Source organism: Propithecus coquereli, unplaced genomic scaffold, assembly GCF_000956105.1.
Source record: "Propithecus coquereli isolate 6110/MARCELLA unplaced genomic scaffold, Pcoq_1.0 Scaffold94, whole genome shotgun sequence".
NCBI classification, from domain to species: Eukaryota; Metazoa; Chordata; class Mammalia; order Primates; family Indriidae; genus Propithecus; species Propithecus coquereli.
Genome location: NW_012155729.1, coordinates 1666174 through 1686602, shown reverse-complemented (window position 1 = coordinate 1686602; position 20429 = coordinate 1666174).

Below are 20429 nucleotides of genomic sequence, written 5' to 3'. Positions count from 1 at the left end.
ACAGGCGGATGATGCTCAAAGCCATTAGAGCTGGAGAGAATTTAGCCAGAAAAGGCCAAAAGCCCCAAGCTGAAACCTGACACCTGAAGTTGGAGGGGAGCAGACCCACCTCCAAAGGAGGCTGAGGACGCAAGCCCCTCCCCACCAGGGCCCAGCGCCCTGCTTGGAGGACTCTGTCACCCCCTCTCTGGAGGGTTTGTGCCAGGGCTGAGTAACAGCATGTGGGATGGGGCCACCACTCGCCTGGCCCCCTGGGATACGGGGCCCGCCCCTTTCACTCATCCTAGCCTGAAAGTAACTCTCCTCTGCGCCATCCTGCCTTCCATTTCCGACACAAACACAGACAACACACATCTTCCAAGGCGGAGCAGCCTGTGAGCTCCCGTTTCCCAGGAACAGGGACCCTGCTTTATGGCCAATTGTCAGTTGGTGTCCTGAGGCTCCCGTGTGCTGGGAGAAGTTATCTGATATTGATTTCTCTGGACGGTTAATTAATCTCACTCCCTCCTTGAGGGATCCAGTATCCCATTTTTTTCTAACTAGTGTTTGTTTCTCATGAACCTTTGGGGAAATGGGGCTTCTGTGTGTAGAGTGACACTCACTTCCCTGGGAACCCAGCATGAACTGTTTTGGGAGAACTGCTGGACACACAAAGCCTGGGGACAGAGGCCACAGGCACTCTTTGGGTTTGCACCACTTCCCACCGGAGCTAGGAAGTGCAGGAGCAAGGGGAACGGAGGGTTCCCAAGGGCTTTCTTGGACCCAGCGGTCATCCTACAAGCAGGAGACCTCAGCAGTCTTGCTGACATAAGAGAGATATGAGAGAAGATGGTTTGTGGACAGATTGTGAGGAATATTCAACGAAAGGACAACTGCAAGAAACCCCTTCCCTTTCTTTTTTCAAATAGAAGATAAGGCGGGAGCTCTAAGCAGGAAACCCCCCTTACGGAGGGGAGCAGACAGGATGGTAGGGGCAGGGAAAGCAGGACAGGGAAAGAGAGTGCACGGGGAGTGGGAGAAACAGGAAGGAAGGACGCGAGGGAAAGAGCAGACAGGTCTTTAGGGAAAAGAGTCCCCAGCAAGTCAGGCACGTGAACCAGTCCTCCCACGTGGCCGCCGAGCTCCAGAGAGCTGCCCGATGGCTCACGGTGAGTCCTGCAGCGCTGGCCACCGGAAGATGGCCACCCGCATGTGCACTGCTGGGGAGATTCCAGCCCTGTCCCCGCCACCTCCCCGGTGCAGCTCTGCGCCTTGTGCATTAATCATCCACGCATGGCGCTGCCCGTTTAATCACTTGGCAATTATCTGGCTTATATCTTCTGTTTTCATCTCCTAAACAAGACTTGCCTCATCAGATCTTAAAATTGCATTTGACATGGTAACGAAGACTTGAATTATTTGTTCCCTACAAATGTAATTATTTACCATGTAATTCTCAGGAAGACACAGCTTCCAAGTGTTCATATAGAATTTACTGTGCGATTATCAGCCGCGCCGCCACCCTGCCTTGTCGCTGAAATGGCGGGCAGGGGTGGGCACCAGGAGGAGAGAGACGGCGCCACCGGTCAGCGTTGAGGACAAAGTCCCGTGCATGGAGGTGGCTTCCTGTGAGCTGCGGCTGTGCTGTACGAACATCTGGGGACATCATTTGATTACTCTTTGTGTCAGTCTCTTCATCCAGAACATGAAGTGACAAGAGAGAAGGAAGGTTGTAGTGAATCATTAGCAAGAACAAAGGAGAATTGGGAGAAAACGCAGCTGTCGTTGTGAAAGATGTTCTCCGTTTTGGTACAATTCCCCCCAGCTCAGGTGAGGGAGAGACAGGGTTCCTGCAAGGACAGATGAGTCGGGGCCCTCTGGGGAGTGCCTGCAGGCTGCCAGGCCTGCCTTTGGGGCTGAGGGGAAGACGTGCCCCGGAGCTGCCAGGAAAGCACCGGAGGCTTCTCACCTGCATGGCAGGTGGGCCCCAGGAAAGCCGGTGCTGCAGGCTGGCAGGAAACATTCAGAGGGTGGCCATACAGCTGACCAAGGAGTCATGAATAGTTTAAGGTTAAACGTATGAGAGACAAGGCAAGAAGCGGTGGTTGTCAAAACAGCTGCTCAGCCAACCCATCACACCGGCGGGATTATCAGCCCTCATGGAAACTGCAGCCTCATCCCTTCTCCGGCTCTGTGTTTGGGTCCTGTATTTGGCCATGGGATCCTTTGGTGGCCTCTCTGGGTGGTGCACAGACCTGCACGTGCATAGCACAGGACCTGGCATAAACTAGCAGCTCAGACCTCGGGCACCCAAATCGTCGCCGTCTGGGTTCCTCACCCAATTCTACTGTTTTCTAGGTCTCTGGCCTTTGGACAACTACTCAAGCACCCTAAGCTTTATATGTTCATTTAAAAAACCCTTCTGTGGTTAAGGAGATCATTAGGTGAAGTGCTCATTGCATCGTCAACTCTTATTAAATCTTTCAAAATGATTTCATTAATACTTTATTCAGTTTGTAACATTTTACAGGAGAATTTCACAATGTTTTGGGCATTCCGCAAGAAAAGTAGGTATTGGGATCCCACTAGCTTGGACTTTCATTTTTTTATTCCTTCCAGCCTGGTTAAAGCACAATTTGCAAAAATCTGTTTGGTTCAATGGTTTTCTCTCCTGAATAGAAATACTTTCCCATCTGCTTTCCGGCCCTGTCACCCCAAGCCCTGTCATTTCTCGAGTGGTCCAAGGAAAAACCCTAAATGCTCTCCTGCCCGCAGTCCCTCACGCCTGCACCAGCTTCCTAGCTATGTATTTCAGAAGCACAGCTGTGACCCTGCCCTTGCACAACTGCATCATCTTCAGTGTGCACTCTGAACTGCCTGGTGTAGGTTCACGACAGATGCTCTGGGCCGGCTCCCTCAGTTCCCACCCCCATTCCTTTCTTTCTTGTAGTGCAGAGGCTAAGTGGTCGGTTCAGTGGCCTCCCTCGCGTGGAGGACGACTCATGCATGCGGTGCTGGCCAGTGTGTGCAGCCAGGTGAGGAAGCTCTGTGATGGCCTCCCCTTCCTTTGCTGAAAATACATCTGTTTCTGTCCATCCTTCCTCCCATCCATCTCTCTTCTTCCCACCTGGAAGGTGGATGTCTGGGGTGTAGCATCCATCCTGAGCACATGAGGAGTCAGCGAGGAGAAGAGAAAGTGACGCTCTGATGCTTGAAGGCTGGTGGATGGGACAGACACCACGAGCCTGGGTCCCGGCAGCATCACCAAGGACGTGAACCAGCCCAGAAACTGCCTACCCAGGAATTCTTTTGCTTTTCTTTAAACAAAAATACAATAAACTATTTCTTTAGCCACTCTTAGTTATGACTTGTCTTTTGCTTTTTGTTGTTGTTGCTACTTGCAGCTGATCTCATGCCCAACTGATACACCGTTTGAGGTCCTCTGTGACTCAGGCAGGGAGTACCTGTTACACCTGCACTTCCCTCACAGGTACGCTGCATGCACCAGGCAGGAGGGTGCACGCAGGCAAACCCAGGATCCCATGCCTCCGCATCTCTGCTCATACTTCCGCCAGTTGGAATAGCTCCCAGTCTCATCTCTGCCTGTCAGAATCCAGGCTATTCCTCAAGGCATAGCTCTAACGGCACTTCTCTCATGACGTATTTCTGATTTATCCCTAATGACTATGCTTCGGTCATTTTGAAACTCCATGATTCTTTATTTTAATCGCTCTTAAGGAATGTATATTTGTCTTACCCCGTGTAAAAAGATTTGTCCTATTTATGTTACTAGATGTAAGTGTCTTGAGGCAAAGTATGTGTGTTTTTTAGCATAGTATCTTCTTTAACTTTTTGTACTTCACATGTGCAAAACAGATTTAGAGTAAGGGCTTTGACTTCTTAACTGAAACCTGATGCCTCCACGGGAAACAATCAAGAGAGAGCCTCGTGCAGTTAAGTGAGACCTCCATGCCTTTACCAACGGAGGGGAGAAGGGGACACGGACGGACACACACACACACACACACACACACACACACACACACGTGTCTTACTAACTCCAGCACTGGAGGCTTCACTGTAATCATCTGCTCTGAGATCCATGAGACTGATACCTCACGGCCTTTCGTCCTTATTTGTGTCATACTCCAAGGAAGACCAACTCCAAGGTCACTCACCGTCTCCCTTGCTCTAGACTCCTGGCTCTGCACCTCCCAACTCCTGAAATTCTGGGGTGTCCTCTGGGCATCATAGTGCATCTTAGCACATTTTCCGGCATTTCTTCCTCTTCTATCAATGTTCCTTTCCTTCTTGCTCTACACAAATTCTGGGTCTCCTCCTAGGACAATGCATGACCAAGGTCAGACCTTGGACCTTGTCATTACCGGTATTTGCCCCACTGTAACCTAAGTTCAGGCCTTCCACTCGCTGACCACCACATCTCCTCTGCCCAGCTCACTCCCTCAGTACAGTTTCTCCAGCGTCCTTCTGTTTCCTTGGGAGCTAGAAGTATGGATTCTATCACTTTCACCCTCTCTCCATGGTTAGTTATTATAATCATTCTCTTGCACTGCTCTCATTTTATCTGATAGTGATATCTTGAAAAACCTCAAGTGCAGTCAGATCTCTCTCTGCTTACCCCATACCTGCACGTGTACAGAGAAACGTAGAATGAGAAAAATGTACAAACACTCTGAATGGTCTAACTTGAGATTCATAACCACAAACTTAGCAACCAACCATGTCTCTAGTTGATTCACAAGTTCTCTGTTCTCAAAGACTGCCACCCATTCTCTTCACACCCCCAGAAGGTCGGCTTCCATCCTCAGTCTCAGTCCCACTGGTTTCCCCGCTAGCTTGGAGAAGGAAGGAGTCGTACGAGAATTTCAATGAGCTCGTTTCTCCTAAGCTACTCAACTGCCAGGCCCTGTACCTAGATGTCTACTTATCTCTTTTTGTTAAAGATCAACACTTTTCAACTTGGCTGCAAATTAGAAACACCTGAAAAAATACCTTTAAAAAACATCAGCTGTCAAGCCACATCCTAAATCAATGAAATCAGGCTGTGTGTGGCTCTAGCATTCAGAACGTTTTCACAACTCTCCAGAAAGTCCCAGTGTTCAGCCAGGATTGAGAACCTGCCTTAATATACCCCAAGTCCAGTGGTCTGCAGAGCATCATCACTCTTGTCCAACCACCTTCCGCTCTCACCTAGCGACAGCTTCTCACAACGCAGCCAGACCGGGTCCTTCCCAAATCTGTGTCCTCACTTTGCTCAGAGTAAACGTCTAATGGAGGCTGTGTAACGAGCGGGCTCCCAATCAGCTTCCGACAGCGTCCCCTCCTGCACCCACTACCCCTGCTCACTGTCCTTCAGACACACCACCCTCCTGCTCCAGGGTCTTGACAACCAGCCCTTCTGCCAGAAATGCCTTTTCTAATTATCTCCATGGCTGGCTGCTCCTCCTGCAAGCCTCTGCTCGATTGTTAATTGTCTCAGGGAGACTTTGCTGTCAACCTGATTTAAAATTGCAACACCAGCCCCAACATTCCCTGTCTCCTCTCCTTGCTATGTTTTCTCGGAGTATCTCTCATCTCCTGGTGTGCCATCTGTGTTTTCCTTTCATTTGGGTCTTTCCCAATAGAATTAAAGCTCCCTGAGGACAGAGAGATTGGGGGTTTTGTTTGCTGCTGTGTTCTTGGGCCTAGAGCAGCACTGGGCTCAAATCAGTGGCTCAGTGTCTATTTGTTGCATAAATAAATTGAAAGAAAAACAGAATCAATCATTCCATAAGCCCAAGTTAACCTTTTTTGGAGAAAGGTAAACTAGAAAATCCTGACTCAGCTTCTACGAGCAATGAAACCCTGGCACTTCCACCCTAGCGAGGTGGGGGGTCTGTCCTGAGATCAGCTCGTTAAGATGCCACGCTAAGCTGGGGCGGAAGAGACTCTCCAGTTCATATTCCTTTTATAGGATTTACTCAAAATTACTAATAATGCTGTAGGAAAACTAAAGACAAAAAGCCTGAGGACTGCACTGCCTCTTTTTGTTCTGTTTGCCCAGTGAATTGCTGCAGAGCTGCGGTATTTTCATCTCTACTCTTTTTATACACATACATTTCCTCCATGTGGAAATATTTGCTCTGGATAGGAGAACTTACATGAGAAAGTAACTCCTTATCAATCCATTCATCCATTTGTGGCATTTAGCCCAGTCAAGAACATATATTGTGTATATATATAAATACATGGAGATACATACGCATGTATATATAAAACCTCAATTGTTAAGAGCCTCGGATAGAAAGAAAGAATCAGAATGCTTTTCCTGTGCATGTGCATGTATGTGTGTGTCTGTGTGTGTGTGTCTAGTTTTATATGTCACTTTTAAGAAACACATCTCTCATTCCACTAGCAGCCATACCTGTTAAACACCTTTGATTTTTAACAATGTCACATTCAGGAAGACAAAGTCTTCAAACATATTATATTTGGTTAGCAAACATAAAAAGCTGTGCGATAGGATACAATGCAAACTATTTTCAAATTGGGTCCAGGAATTAGAGTGACAGAGGGAATGAATTCCAGATTTGAAGAGCAAACATGAAATGTGGCATGTTCATTGTTGGCCAACTTGATTAGATTAAATGCCATATTTTTATGCACAGTTTAAATATTGAGCTTCATCTCTATCCTTTTGATTAAAGTTGTTTGCTTGGCTCTGATGATTAAATAAGGGTTAATAAATATAACCTTTGTTTAATCTATTGTAACCAAATTTCTCGCTCTTCCTGTGTGGGAGAAATAACAGCTGGGGGTGGATCTACGAGCCAGGACTATTAGGCCTATCCTTTTATAAACCTGAGGATGGGAAATATTTTCCTACGTGGTGTTGCTTATAACAACAAAACATTGAGTGTAACCTAAATTCCCCAACAATAATACAATCGTAAGAAAGTACCAGATTATTTGAAAAGAGAAAATAATACATTAAATGAGGAAATCAGGTCATAAAAATGACACCATTTTATTTTTGTAAAATTATCTACTCATTTTACCAAAGAGTAAGTATGAATGATATTGATAGCAAAATGTCAAAATTAGTTATTGTTTTGTGGTATGATAACAGATGATTTTTTTTTACAATTTTATTATTTTAAAAATTTTTAAAGGGGCATAATTTTTAAAATTGGGGAAAAAAATCTCCATAAAGGTACTTGCCTAGTGGGTGAAAATGATATTAATAGTTTCAATGAGAAGAATCCTAGCCCAGACTGCTGGTTCTATCGCTGACTCCATTTTTTGGGTGTACTAGCCTTCCGTTGTAATTTGCACAGATACTCCCACAGCTTTAAATATGTTTGTCTGTGATTATTGCCAGGAAAAGGGCACAACAGCCCAACAAAACAGCTCACCTACTGAGAAGGGAGCCTGCTAGAGTCCCGCAGAAGCCCTGTCACCAGGACGTCACTACTCATTCCAGGGGGCTTGTTGTTTGCAGTATTGGAAAAGCAAACTCAGGGCTCTAGGTCTGTTTTCCTGTCTGGGAGTAGGGAGTCCAGGTCTCCCTGCGAAGCAATGAGGAACACTCCTGTTGCTGGATACTCGACGTGCAGACCGTCTCTCTGAACGGCCTTGGAAAGGCCCAGCTTCCTCCGGGCTCAATGCCATTCCCCGGGGAAGCCTTTCCCCATCTTCCTACGAAGGAGCAACCACCCCAGCCTGCACACACGCCACCCTTCATTTTCCTTGTAACACTGTGACATTGACCTCTAAATCACCCAGATTGCTTTTCTGTATACTTTTTTATTGCCTGTCTACTCACTGTAGGATGTAAGTGCTGTGAGTGTGAGGACCTTGTGTGAGTTATTTTCTGCCAGGTAGCCAGAGCCCAAAATAATAACTGGCACAAAGTGGGTGCTCAAACATCTGCTCTGCATGAATGGAACATGTGCACAGAGGAGGCAGGGTTGGCACTTACGTGGTCATCTTCTCCATTCCATCAGCTTGGGCACCGTCCACTGGCCTTCGTTTGTGGACTTGGTGTGATGAGAGCTGATATGGTCAGTTTCACCTACCATATTAAGGTACCTAATTGTAGCATTTAACTTTTGTGTAATACTTAATACAAAACATTCTCTTATACCATTTTGTCTTATTCTCTACATTTTTGAGATAGAATAGACCATTCACTTTTACAGATGCAGAACCTGTATCACAGAAGCCTTCACAAATTGCTCAGTCCATTTAGTTGGTGTAAGAAGCAAAAGCAATGACTGAAGTCAATGTTTTCTGGTACCAAATCTAGGAATTATCCCACATAGCTCCTGTGTTTAAGCATCACGTACAAAAATTTTCTGGGTCCATAAAATAAAACTATTGATTTTTCAAAAATGAGATAAAATGGGAAAATAATGAAAGTGGAAACAATAGCACCTATCTGGAGAAATCCAATGTTCTCTCATATTTTAGATATTATCTCTTCCACCCTCGGCTTGGTAGCTGTGATTGGGTGATTGATGATGGAAGAGATGGACATAGACGAGAAGTTAGTGCAGAAACTTTTCTTCTCTCGCCAGTGCAGAACAAGGTGTTCTGTGTGTCGGGGTGGATGGAGGGGCAGGAAGGCGCAGTGTCCTCTTGTGCAGTTCACAGGGCAGTCATTATAGCGTGACATGAAGGGGACAGGGTCTGACCTGGTTGCCCGCACCCCTGGCTACTGCTTTAGAGCATTTGCATGGGAAACCGTGCGTCTACCCCAGAGCAATGCTTACATGGATGTAGGGAGAAGTGTGACCATCCTGTCATTGCATGGAATATATAGTGTGTGTGTGTTTTATTTTTCCCAAGGAAAGAGACCATACCTTTCATCAAATCTATATGGGTTCATGACCAAATAAAAAAATTAAGATCTACTATGATTTTGATTCTCTCATTCTTTGGGAGTTATTTTAGCACAACAAGTAATGAGTAAAGGACTTCTATGTGCAAGGCGAGAACAAGGTGTCTGACATCCCCTGAAGAACAACAGAAAGGTCATGATTGGGGAATATATAATTTGTGAAGAAGAGCACAATACATGGAACAAGAGAAAAACGACCCTGCTGGTGGGTGGGGGTGCAGAAAACAGGTCAGCAGGGGGCAGTGTAGCTGGGCTGTGAGCCATGAGTGCGGTGCAGGTGAGGTGCACTTAGGCAGATGAAGGTCACAGGCAGAAGCTGGGGTGAAGAAAGAAAGCAGTGACGAAAGAAGACTAAAAATAAGGAAAACTGGTGCAAAATATCAGAGACAGGTTTAGAAAAGTAGGTGGGAGACAGAGTATATATATTTTTGAATGCTGCTAAGGTAACTCTCTTGATGATGTTGGCAGCAAAGGGACACTGATGTTTTCTGAGCTGCAGAGAAACATGATGACATAATAATGAACATAATGAGGATGAAGATGGGAAATGAGGAAGGAGAAGATTAGATTACAGTAAAAAAGCTAGAAAAGCCACCTGTGAATTACCCAGTCAATTGAACTGAATTCAATAGACATCTTTTGACCTCTTCTTTTTGTCAGGCACAGCTTAAACTGGAAGGAACCAGGAAAAGGAAGACACTGTGCCTTTGAAGTGCTCACGGGAACTTAGAGAGAGAAGCAGGAGGGCCGCGTGGATGCTTAGAAGGCGCGTACACAGTGGGACTCCCTGGACTCACGTTGTCTTACTGGGGCATTTAAAAAAATGTTTCTTAATTTTTCTCTGGCTTAAAATGATGTCATCAAAAGTATCATAACAGTCTGGTTTTATTTTCCTTATTTCTGCTCTGACCTTTATTGTTTCTTTTCTTCTACTTATTTGGGGTTTGGTTTGCTCTTGTTTTTCTAGTTTTTTGAGATGCATCATTAGGTTTTTTATTTGAAGTTTTGCTACCTTTTTGAGGTAGGCACTTACTGCTATAAACTTTCAACTTAGTACTGCTTTTGTGGTATCCCATAGGTTTTGGTATGTTGTGTGCATTTTCATTTATTTCAATAATTTTTAAAAAATTTCCTTCCTAATCTCTTTATTGATTTATTGGTCATTCAGGATCATATTGTTTAATGTCCATATGTGTGTATAATTTCCAGTTATTGATTTCTAGTTTTATTCCATTGTGGTTAGAGAAAATACGTAATATAAATTCAATTTTTTAAAAATTTTTTAAGACTTGTTTTGTAACCTAACATATGGTCTGTCCTTGAGAATGAATCATGTGCTGAGGAGAAGAATGTGAATTCTGCAGCTATTGCATAAAATGTTCTGTAAGTAACCATTAGGACCATTTGGTCTTTAGTGAAGACTTAGTCCAATATTTCTTTGTTGATTTTCTGTCTGGATGATCTGTCCACTGCTGAAAGTGGGGTGTTTAGGTCTTCCAACTATTATGGTTTTAGAGTTTATCTCTCTCACTAGCTCTGATAATACTCGCTTTCTATATCCAAGTGCTCCAGTGTTGGGAGCATAAATATTTAGAATTGTTATGTCTTCTTACTGAATTGACCCCTTTATCATTATATAATGACCTTCTTTGTCTCTTTTTACAGTTTTTGTCTTGAAATCTATTTTATCTGATGGAGGTATAGCTACTCCTGCTCTTTTTTGGTTTCCATTTGCATAGAATATCTTTTCCCAACTCTTTGTTTTCAGTCTATGTGTATCTGTATAGATGAAGTGAGTTTCTTGTACCCAATATATAATTGGGTCTTGGTTTTTGCCACTCTATGTCTTTTGATTGGAAAGTTTGGTCCATTCACAATGTTATTATTGATTGGTAAGGACTTACTACTGCCATATTGTTATTTGATTTCTGGTTATTCTGTGGTACTCTCTTTTTTCCTTCCTGCCTTCTTTGTGTAAAAGTGATTTTCTTGGGTAGTGTGTTTTAACTTCTTGCTTTTTATTTTTTGTACATCTGTTGTAGGTTTTTTGATTTGGGATTACCATGAGGCATGCATAAAACATCTTATAACCAATTATTTTTAAAAAGATGACAACTTAACTCTGCATACAAGAAACAAACAAAAAACAAACAGAGAAACCTAAAAGAGAAAGAGGAACCTAAAAGAAACCAGCAGAGAAACCTAAAAGAAACTCTACACTTTAGCTCTATTCCTCCCTCCTACTTCTTGACATTTTGTTGTTTCTATTTATATCTTTCCATTCTATCTCTTAAAACATTATTTTAGTTATTATTTGTCATAGGTTTATCTTTTAGTCTGCCTACTCAAGATATACATGGTTATACACTGCAATTGCAATGATAGAGTATTTTGGTGTTATCAGTGAGTTTTATACCTTCAGATGATTTCTTATCATTTGTTAATGTTTTTTTCTTTCAGACTGAATAACTCCCTTTAGCATTTCTTACAGGGAAGGTCTGATTTTGACAAAATTCCTTAGCTTCTGTTTGTTTGGGAAAGTCTTTATTTCTCCTTTATGTTTGAAGGATATTTTTGCAGGATTTAATATCCTTAGAGTAAGATGTTTTTCCCTGAATATGTCATGACACTCTCTCCTGGCCTGTAAGGTTTCCACTGAGAAGTTTGCTGCCAGGCATATTGAAGCTCCATTATGTGTTATTTTTTCTTTTCTCTTGCTTCCTTTAGGACCCTTTCTTTTTCCATGACCTTTGGGAGATTGATTATTAAATGCTTTGAGGTAGTTTTGTTTGGGTTAAATTTTCTTGGTGTTCCATGACCTTCTTATGTCTGAATATTGATATCTTTCTCTAGGTTTGGAAAGTTTTCTGTTATTATTTCTTTGAATAAACTTTCTACCCCAATCTCTCTCTCTACCTCCTCTTTAAGAACAATAATAGATTTTCCCTTTTTAGGCCATTTTCTAGATCTTATAAGCATGCTTTATTCTTTTTATTCTTCTTTCTCTTTTGATTGCACATTTTCATATAGCCTGTATCAAGCTTACTAATTCTTTCTTCTGCTTGATCAATTCTGCTGTTAAGGGTCTCTGGTGTATTTTTCAGTTTATCATTTAAATTTTCATCTCCAGAATTTCTGCCTATTTTTTTTTATTATTATTATTTCACTCTCTTTGTTAAACTTCTCTAATGGGCTTCTGAATTCCTTCTCTGTGTCATCTTGAAGTTCACTGAGCTTCTTCAGGACAACTATTTTGAATTCTCTCTCTGAAAGCTCACATAGCTCCATCACTCTGGGATTGGTCACTCATACCTTATTTAGGTCATTTGGTGAGGTCATGTTCTCCTGGATGTTCTTGATGCTTGTGGATATTCGTCAATGTCTGGGCATTGAAGAGTTAGGTATTTATTTTAATATTTACAGTCTAGGATTGTTTGTACCCATCCTTCCTGAGAAGAATGTCCAGGTATTCAAAGGGAATTGAGTGCTGTTATCTAAATCTTTGGTCACTGTAGCCATATCAGCACTGGGGGTGTCCCAAACCCAGTAATGACTCTTGCAGACTCCTAGTGGTACTGCCTTGGCAAACTTGTATAAGATACAGGAAGATTTCCTGGATTACCAAGCAAGGTCTCTTACTCTCTTCCCTCACTCTCTGTGCTGGGCTGCTGGGGTTGGGAGAGGAGTGATGGGGACACTCCCTCATGGATACTGGTGCCAGGTCACACCTGAAACCAGCCCAGTCTCATCCAAAGCCCAAGTCAAACATCTTGTATCAGGGGATAGGAACTGAAAGAAATGGGCACTTTGTGAGAGGATGTGAGCTGATGTGGCTGGGAGTGAACTGCAGTTATTGCTGGCTATAGTTGTAGGTGCCAGAGCCTTCATATTCCTCAAGTCCTTTTCCTGCTTCCCCTTTTGAATTTAGGTGTCTCTGAATCTTCCTCCTCAGAGAGAGCCTGTGTCTGGCAGAGCTGTCTTCTGTGAACACTATCATTATATGGGGACCCTGATCATGTGCTGGTACACTGTCAAGGAGGAGAGCCCTCTATAACTTTCTGATTAAATCTCAATGTTTTATTAGGTCTGTGTCTTGGGGAGGTGACCTCCACAAATGCTTCCCCAGAGGTAGAGACTTCTTTCCCCTGCTCCCTCCTTTCCTCCTGGCTGCCCTGTTCCCCCTGAGGACAGTGAAGCGCTGGCCCCGATGACCATGGTTTCTGCCTTCTGAGGACAGACAGGGAGGTTAGAGGAGATGGGGAGGTATCTCCTGCCCCTGGGATCAGCCTCTGGTAGAGTCTTTCCCCTAGAAAGCTGTTATGGAGATGGCTCTAGGTATCTCCACAATGGGAGATCCCTCTCAGATGTTCATCAGAAGAACTTGTGGGGCTCGTGGAGGTAAATCCCATGAAAGTGGAGCTCTCCTAAGTCAGCAGCAGAGTTTCTCATGCTCCTGCTCATCCATGCTCAGCCTCCAGCAATGCATCAGAATGACCATGTAAGGACTGCTACCCACAGTGGCTCCAGCAGCTTCTGCACTAGGTAAGCAGGTATGGACCATCTCTCTTGATTTCTGGGTGGTGGTTGGCCCTGAGGCCTCAGTTCTCTAGTGGGTACAGGAAAACTCATTGATTCTTAATGTGTCCAGCTTTCCTCACTGCAAGGTCAGCTGTGATGACATCCAACCTCTTAATATACTGAAGCCAAAAGCAGAATTTCCAATTTGGAGACTCTGTGAGATGCAGACTGCTCCAGCCTCATCAGAATTTACTTGGATATCTTGTATGTAGCTTCTACTGGAGTTGAACACCACCCCCCACCTCCATCTTTAGCTCTTGTTCTTAACTGCTCTTGGCTTCTGACATTGGAAATCTGGGAGCTGCCAGGTCCGTCGGACATCCGTGGCATCCTCTGCTTTCTCTACACAGTTGCTGAATCACACAGGGTTTGTCACTGATGCTTTCCCCACCTGCCTGTTTTTTGGGTTTTGTGTGGAAATCTTGACATTTAGTTCTGTTGAAGCTACTGTCCGTGGATATATGGTTTTGATTTTATAGTTCCTCTCTTATACGCTGGGGAGAAATGGTCGATACAAAAACTAAATTGCAGCTGCTGCTCCTATTTTCCTAGACTCTCCTAACTATTTGTGTTTTAATAGTGACTTTGAAGTCCAAAAGACCTTCAAGATTCACAGGAATTGTTTGATTTCATACTGTATGACTGATCATTGGAGAAAAGTATCTTGGGAAGCCCACGGGATACTCTTCAAACTGCAGTTCATTGCTGCCCATCTACTCAGTCCAGTCCTCGACTTAGCCAGTGCTGTGGGGTGGGGCAGAACTCCTGCAATGGATTCTATCCTATCCTTTCCTATGCAAATGATTTTAGGTCATTCTGACCCGATTTTAAGCACTGGTGTTCTTTTCTCACATGTCTCTAATTTTGATTGTTCATATTGTTCTAAGCCAGAGTAAATGTTCCCCAGAGATGGAAGACATAAAGCTTGTCACAGAATCTGCATCTGATTCATCACCTGACCTTACGGTTCTTTGTGCAGTGCTATGCACCCTAGGGTTCGCAATAAATATTAATTGAATGGAGCTGAATTGAATTTACACTTTGCTCGTTTCACAAATAGGTTAAGTGAAGATTAACAACTTCACAGCAGTACTAGCAGACTGAATTAAAGAATATCTGTGTATATCTGTAATGTCTTGAATTGGTGCAATAAAAGTATCTCACTACGGAAAAATCTATAGTTATGGGAAAAATTGTACTTTGGACCTTACCTATACTTGCTCATAGAAACAGCTGTGAACATGCACACCATGATTCTTCATTTCCCCTTAATAACAAGAGATTGCAAAAAATTCCTTAAGGACTTAACGATTTCTCTATATTATTTCCTAGTTAATTTCTGACAAGAAAACAACGTGGAAACAGACATGGCATACCACAAGTTAGAACTGTGAGGCTGTGCCATAAAGCAATCTACTGAACGCTCTCCTAGGTCAGGGATTTCTGTGTGAAATGTACGACTCTAGATTTCTGGCTTCCTTCCTTTTTCTTACTTTGATTTATGCCTTTCTACAAATGAAGCAAAGGGTGAAAGACAGGCTGCCTCTGACTTTTGCACATCTACGTTTTATAAAGACAGTTTTCAATCTGGAGCTACTATAACTTCCTTATTCCCCTGAAAAGAAATTGTCTGGGCTTACAAAAATATCACACATGGAAAAGCTACAAAAATGTAGTACCAAGAACATTTTCAAAATGTCATTATATTTTTAAATCTATCATTATTAAATTTCCTACATTTGGTTTCCTCTTATATTCACACAACGTGTAGTCCCAGCTACTCAAAAGGCTGAGGCAGGGAGATAGCTTGAGCCCAGGAGTTTGAGGCTGTAGCATCTGTGACTAGCCACTGCACTTCAGTCTGGGTGACACAGTGAGATCTTTTCTCCAAATAAATATCAAATATATACATACACACACACACACATATATTATATGTATTTAAACAAAATAAAATAAATTAAAAAAAATCAAACATCTTGCTCATCAAACCCCCAAACTTCCTATACTGAGTTATACTTTTCCTCAATTAATTAGTAGACATACATGTGCCTTATGAAAAGTGGTCTGTGACCAAGTAAGAATTGGGAAAAATGTATTATATCATAAATTTGTGGGTTCATAATACGTATTGATATTTAGTGTCTCTGAGAAGTTCGACAGACAAGAAAATGTGAAATTATTTTCCTAACATTTGAATGGTGAACACTTTACCACGAAATACATACTGCTATTTTTGGGAAGCTGTCATTTGCCAGTTGGGGAAATGTTTTCTAGGTCCATGAACTCATTAATTCTACATGGAACACTAAGCGGCAATTCAACTGCTCTCCAATTTCAACTGAGAAATTAATGTCTCAAAATTTTGAGATCCAGTGACTTTGCCTGGCCAAATAATATTTATCTTTTTACACCCAATTTGAGTGCCTCCTATACTATTCCACACAGAAAAGGTGCCTTGAAGAAATACCCTTCCTTTGCTCTTCCTCCCACGGCCTAAACGCTTCTGAACGGTAAGCATTCATTGTTAACAGCCTATCCTTTAAATGACACGTTGAAATCCAAAGGGATGTCTTAATGACGGCGACTTTACCTTTTGCTTTCCTACCTCGGCACATGACAGAAAGGACGATCAGCTACAAAAATAATGATTTAGTCCCTTAGAAAGTGGGACTGGGTTTGGCCACTTCAGGAAGTGCTGGGCATAGAGCTGACCCTGGCCAGACGCGCCGCAGCTTTCCTCCCAGGTGAAATCAGTGGAGCTGTACTGCGCAACAGGGTGCTAAAGCCCCGCCCCGAGAGAGGCGCATTTAAATGCAGGCACAGATGCAGACGATTTACTTCAGAAACAGAGTACAGAGCTCTTGTAATATTATATCATTATTATATTATTATAAGATTATAAATATAATTACATTTCCTTCTCGGAAGCCTCACAGAAATATATAATAATGTACAAAACATACGACCAGCATAACGACCACGCTTCCACATTAATCGTGGTGAAACTGCGAATGGAAATGCGTATAGTAGAATGACTTACCGATGTCCCAAGGCCTGTCTGTCGCGCGACGACTTCAATGCTTCCATGTCTGTCATGAGGCGTGACCAAGAGACCCTGTTTCTGGATCTTTCCTGAGCTAATCCCGAGGCTGTGGGTTTCCTGCTCCTTTCGGTCGGGACCAGCGGCGCCACTCCGGGGTGTGGCTTTGGACCCGCTAATCCCGCCCCGCGGCTCGGGGCTCACCAGAACCGCCGTCCAACCGGCTGTTTCGAGACCGCGGGGCGTCGCAGGGCGCCCGTCTCCACGCGGTTTCATTCGCTCAGCACAGATCCGGATGTTCCATGCGTCGCCGTCCGTGTATTACACCGTAGGCGGATATTTCTGTCTTTCTGGTCAGGTTAGCGCGGCGGACGCCAGAGCGAAAGGGAAATTTCCCTGAGGGACGGCGCCCCCGAGAGACGGTTCTGAGGGAAACAATCGCGTCGCGCCGCAGCGGCAGAGCGCAGGCGCCCTGCTCCGCGGACTCAGGGAAGACCTCTCCGAGGAGGTGACAATCGGTCTAACGTCGACGGACTGTGACTGCACCGGACCCACGTGGCTCAACTTTCATGTGAGGAAGCCTGGAGATGTTTACCGTACCGTTGCCAGGGACCCCAGGTTGAAGGTCAAGTAACCCGAGCGTGCGCAGATGCGCCAAGCTAACAGTAAGGGGTGGACCCTAAGTGCTCAGGCCAACGGAAGGGAGGGGACTGAATTAAGAAGTGGACACTGCCTGGCAATCAGATGGAGCCCTGGTATCACCTCATGGCATGATCCAGATGGAGCCCTGGCGTTACCTCATGGCAGGATCCAATCAGATGGAGCCCTGGAGTCGCTGCCATGGCAGGATCCAATCAGATGGAGGCCTGGCATCGCCTCAGGGCATGATCCAGATGGAGCCCTGGCGTTACCTCATGGCAGGATCCAATCAGATGGAGCCCTGGAGTCGCTCCCATGGCAGGATCCAATCAGATCGCACCTTATTACCCTATGCTTATAAAACCTGACCGGCGTCCAGCTGGGGGAAGACGGATCCGAGCGCTCCTTCCGGTCTCCCTGAGCTGACTGACCGGTGCTGACGTGTTTCTCAGAGGCCGCTGCCGCGGCGTCACGTCAGGCGGCGAGCCCACTGACCGCTCGGCGGCAAGACGAAGGCCCACGTGGATACAGAGGGGCAAGCGTCCCCAGTGGGGAGGGAATATTCTCCAGGACCGGAGATGGGAGCGGGCGCGACTCCGCAGGGAAGCGCGAGGCTGGGTCTTAGGCGGTGCCTCACAGAGCAGGGCCCTGGGGACGGCGACGGAGGACCGGGACGGGGACCGGGACCCTGGACCGCACTTGGGCACGACCCGCTCAGACTTGCCTGGTGGAGACCAACCAGTCCAGGCTTCTGAACTGTAAACCACAGAGAAAGTAAACTGTGTACAAGCAATCAGAGGGCGCCCCGGCATCCACGAAGGCAAGAAGGAAGATGATAATTGAATTGAGAAGAAATTACCAGAAAAAGAGAAATCATCAGTATCCTGGTAAGATCCGTCATTTCAATGAAATGAGAAAATATTTGCATAAAATAATGTCCTTAGGAGTCACCCTGTCACAAGCAAAGAACACAAACAAAACGTTTTCATGTGACGGTGAGAACGGCCGTTGCAGAGTCTCCCGTTCCTCTGGGCCCAGCGTTTGCAAAGCGGGTAGAGCTCCAACCTCGACCCCCGGGCGTGGAATCCGCGCGACCCTGGGCAGCCAGGTGGGCTGTCAGGCCGCCCATCTCCCTGCAATTCATCCTGCTTCTCCTGGATGGACGTTCAGAAGCCTCTACCCAGGTATGAAACCAAAAATATGTGGAAATCAAATATCCCTCAGTTTCTTCAAGTGTGAAATGTGGATGGTTGTGTTAGTGATTCTGAGGATTCAATAAGCTAATTCACGTGAGGCACTAAGAACCTTGCCTGACTTAGCAAAAACTCGAGGAATGTTAGTTATTATTATTAGTGGTAATATCACTGTTACCTATGAGTATAATAAAAAGAAGATAACCTTTTATAAATTGATATTTTGTCTTAAAAGCATAATCAACTGAAACATAATGAACTTTCCATTTGTTCTACTATTGCGTGGACATTAACTGCTTTTAATCTTTAGACTTGACATCGCTATTATAATTAAATAACTTCAGGAAAAAAATTTTTTATAGAGTGGTAGAAGGAAATGAATAAAAGAAAAGAATAAGGAGAGATAGGTCAGCTCTTGATTGAAGGCAACATTTTTCATGTCAAGAATGAATGGTCTAGGGAGTTTAATCCTCTGCCTTAGGACGTATGTTAAAATTCTCAATGAGCTTTTAGCATCTGAAACAATTTCAAATAACTGTCTGTAAAAAAAATCACCAAGGCAGTTCCATGTTATGCTAGTTTCTGGCTAAGAGGGACAAACTCCAATGTATGCACGCTGACACATTAGGAACAGGCTGTCATCTTTAAGGAAAAAGTCTTCTATGTCACATTATGTGAGTGTCAAAAGATTTTTTTGTTGTTTATATAGGGGCTGTCAGAAAAACAAGCAAGCTATATGTCTCTTTTTTCTTGATTCAATTGATTAAAGAGCATATTGATAGCTTTTAAATGAATGATCTATTTTGAATTTTTTGGTTTGGGTGTTCTTAAAAAAATAAAAACAAATTTAAGATTAGGATATGTTTTAGAATCAATAAAAATGTATAGTTAATATTAAAAAATATGCGTCCAAGTTTAGTAGATTATTTTTTTAAAACAATGACTTCTTAATTGCTCTATATGTGTAAATGTAGTTTCCTTAGTAAGAGGTGTTGAAAACTGGATATCCTTGTGTGTTTTTCATACACATCTGATGATTGGAAGTTATTACGTAGGTCCAGAACCCAGCTAGTGGAAGGGGCTTTTGCTGCCACCCTTGCAACAAGCCCTTGTTTTCTCAACACTGTTCTGTGTGCTGTCTTTGAAGGACAGCCTTATCTCCACAGGCTTCTGGTTTCGGAGGAAACCAAATGTCGTTGGTGCTTTTCTGTGGACTTGACAAACAGTAGTATGACAAACAGCAGCATTAAGGCAGACATTTGTATTCCTTCTTTCAGCCCACCAATACTTACTCAACTGCCTATTCTACATCAGGCACTTATTTTCTGACCAATAAATAATCCCAAACAAAACACAAAATAAGAAGAATTGCAATAAATAATACATTGCAAATTACTCCATCTCATATATTTCATAAGGCTATGGAGAGCTTTGTTTTCAAGGCTGATTTCATGACATGCTTGTATAAAGCAAACACAAGCAAAACTTGCATTTGAATTGTTTTGAGTATGTGTGGGATTTGTTAATTAGGCTCGACCAGTTATTTCTGGTACAGGTAACCATTCCCAGCGTATTGAAAAATCTAAATCTGTAGAACATTTGATAAGCATTTTAAAAAGATAATTAAAGATATGAATGCAAACATCTGGTTCTAGCATTTATTATGAACAATAGTACTTTAAAAATTTGGCAAATTAGACATACCAAGGGAGAGGAGTGATAGAGCCTTTAATGATTTGGTGATTTGTCTCTTAAATTTAAATAGGCTTTGAAACATAGTAAAAGTCCTTGGAAAACTACCTGTGATCCACCAACCTTATTTTAGCCCATGATTAAATCACATTACTGAACAGACCTCAGAAAATGCCTTTTGATGGGAAACTATTCAATTAATAATCTGAAAGATGAATCCCACCCTCATGAAAGTATTTCCTTAAAATCAGCAGAAAATATTCACAAGGTAGATGTATATTGTAATATGCTCCTCTTCTATGATCCAAAATTACAGATAATATGTCAATTTTTTCCTCACATTTTAAGCCAGGTTTATTCTTAATAATGACAATCCTCTGCCAAATATGCTACATAGAAATAG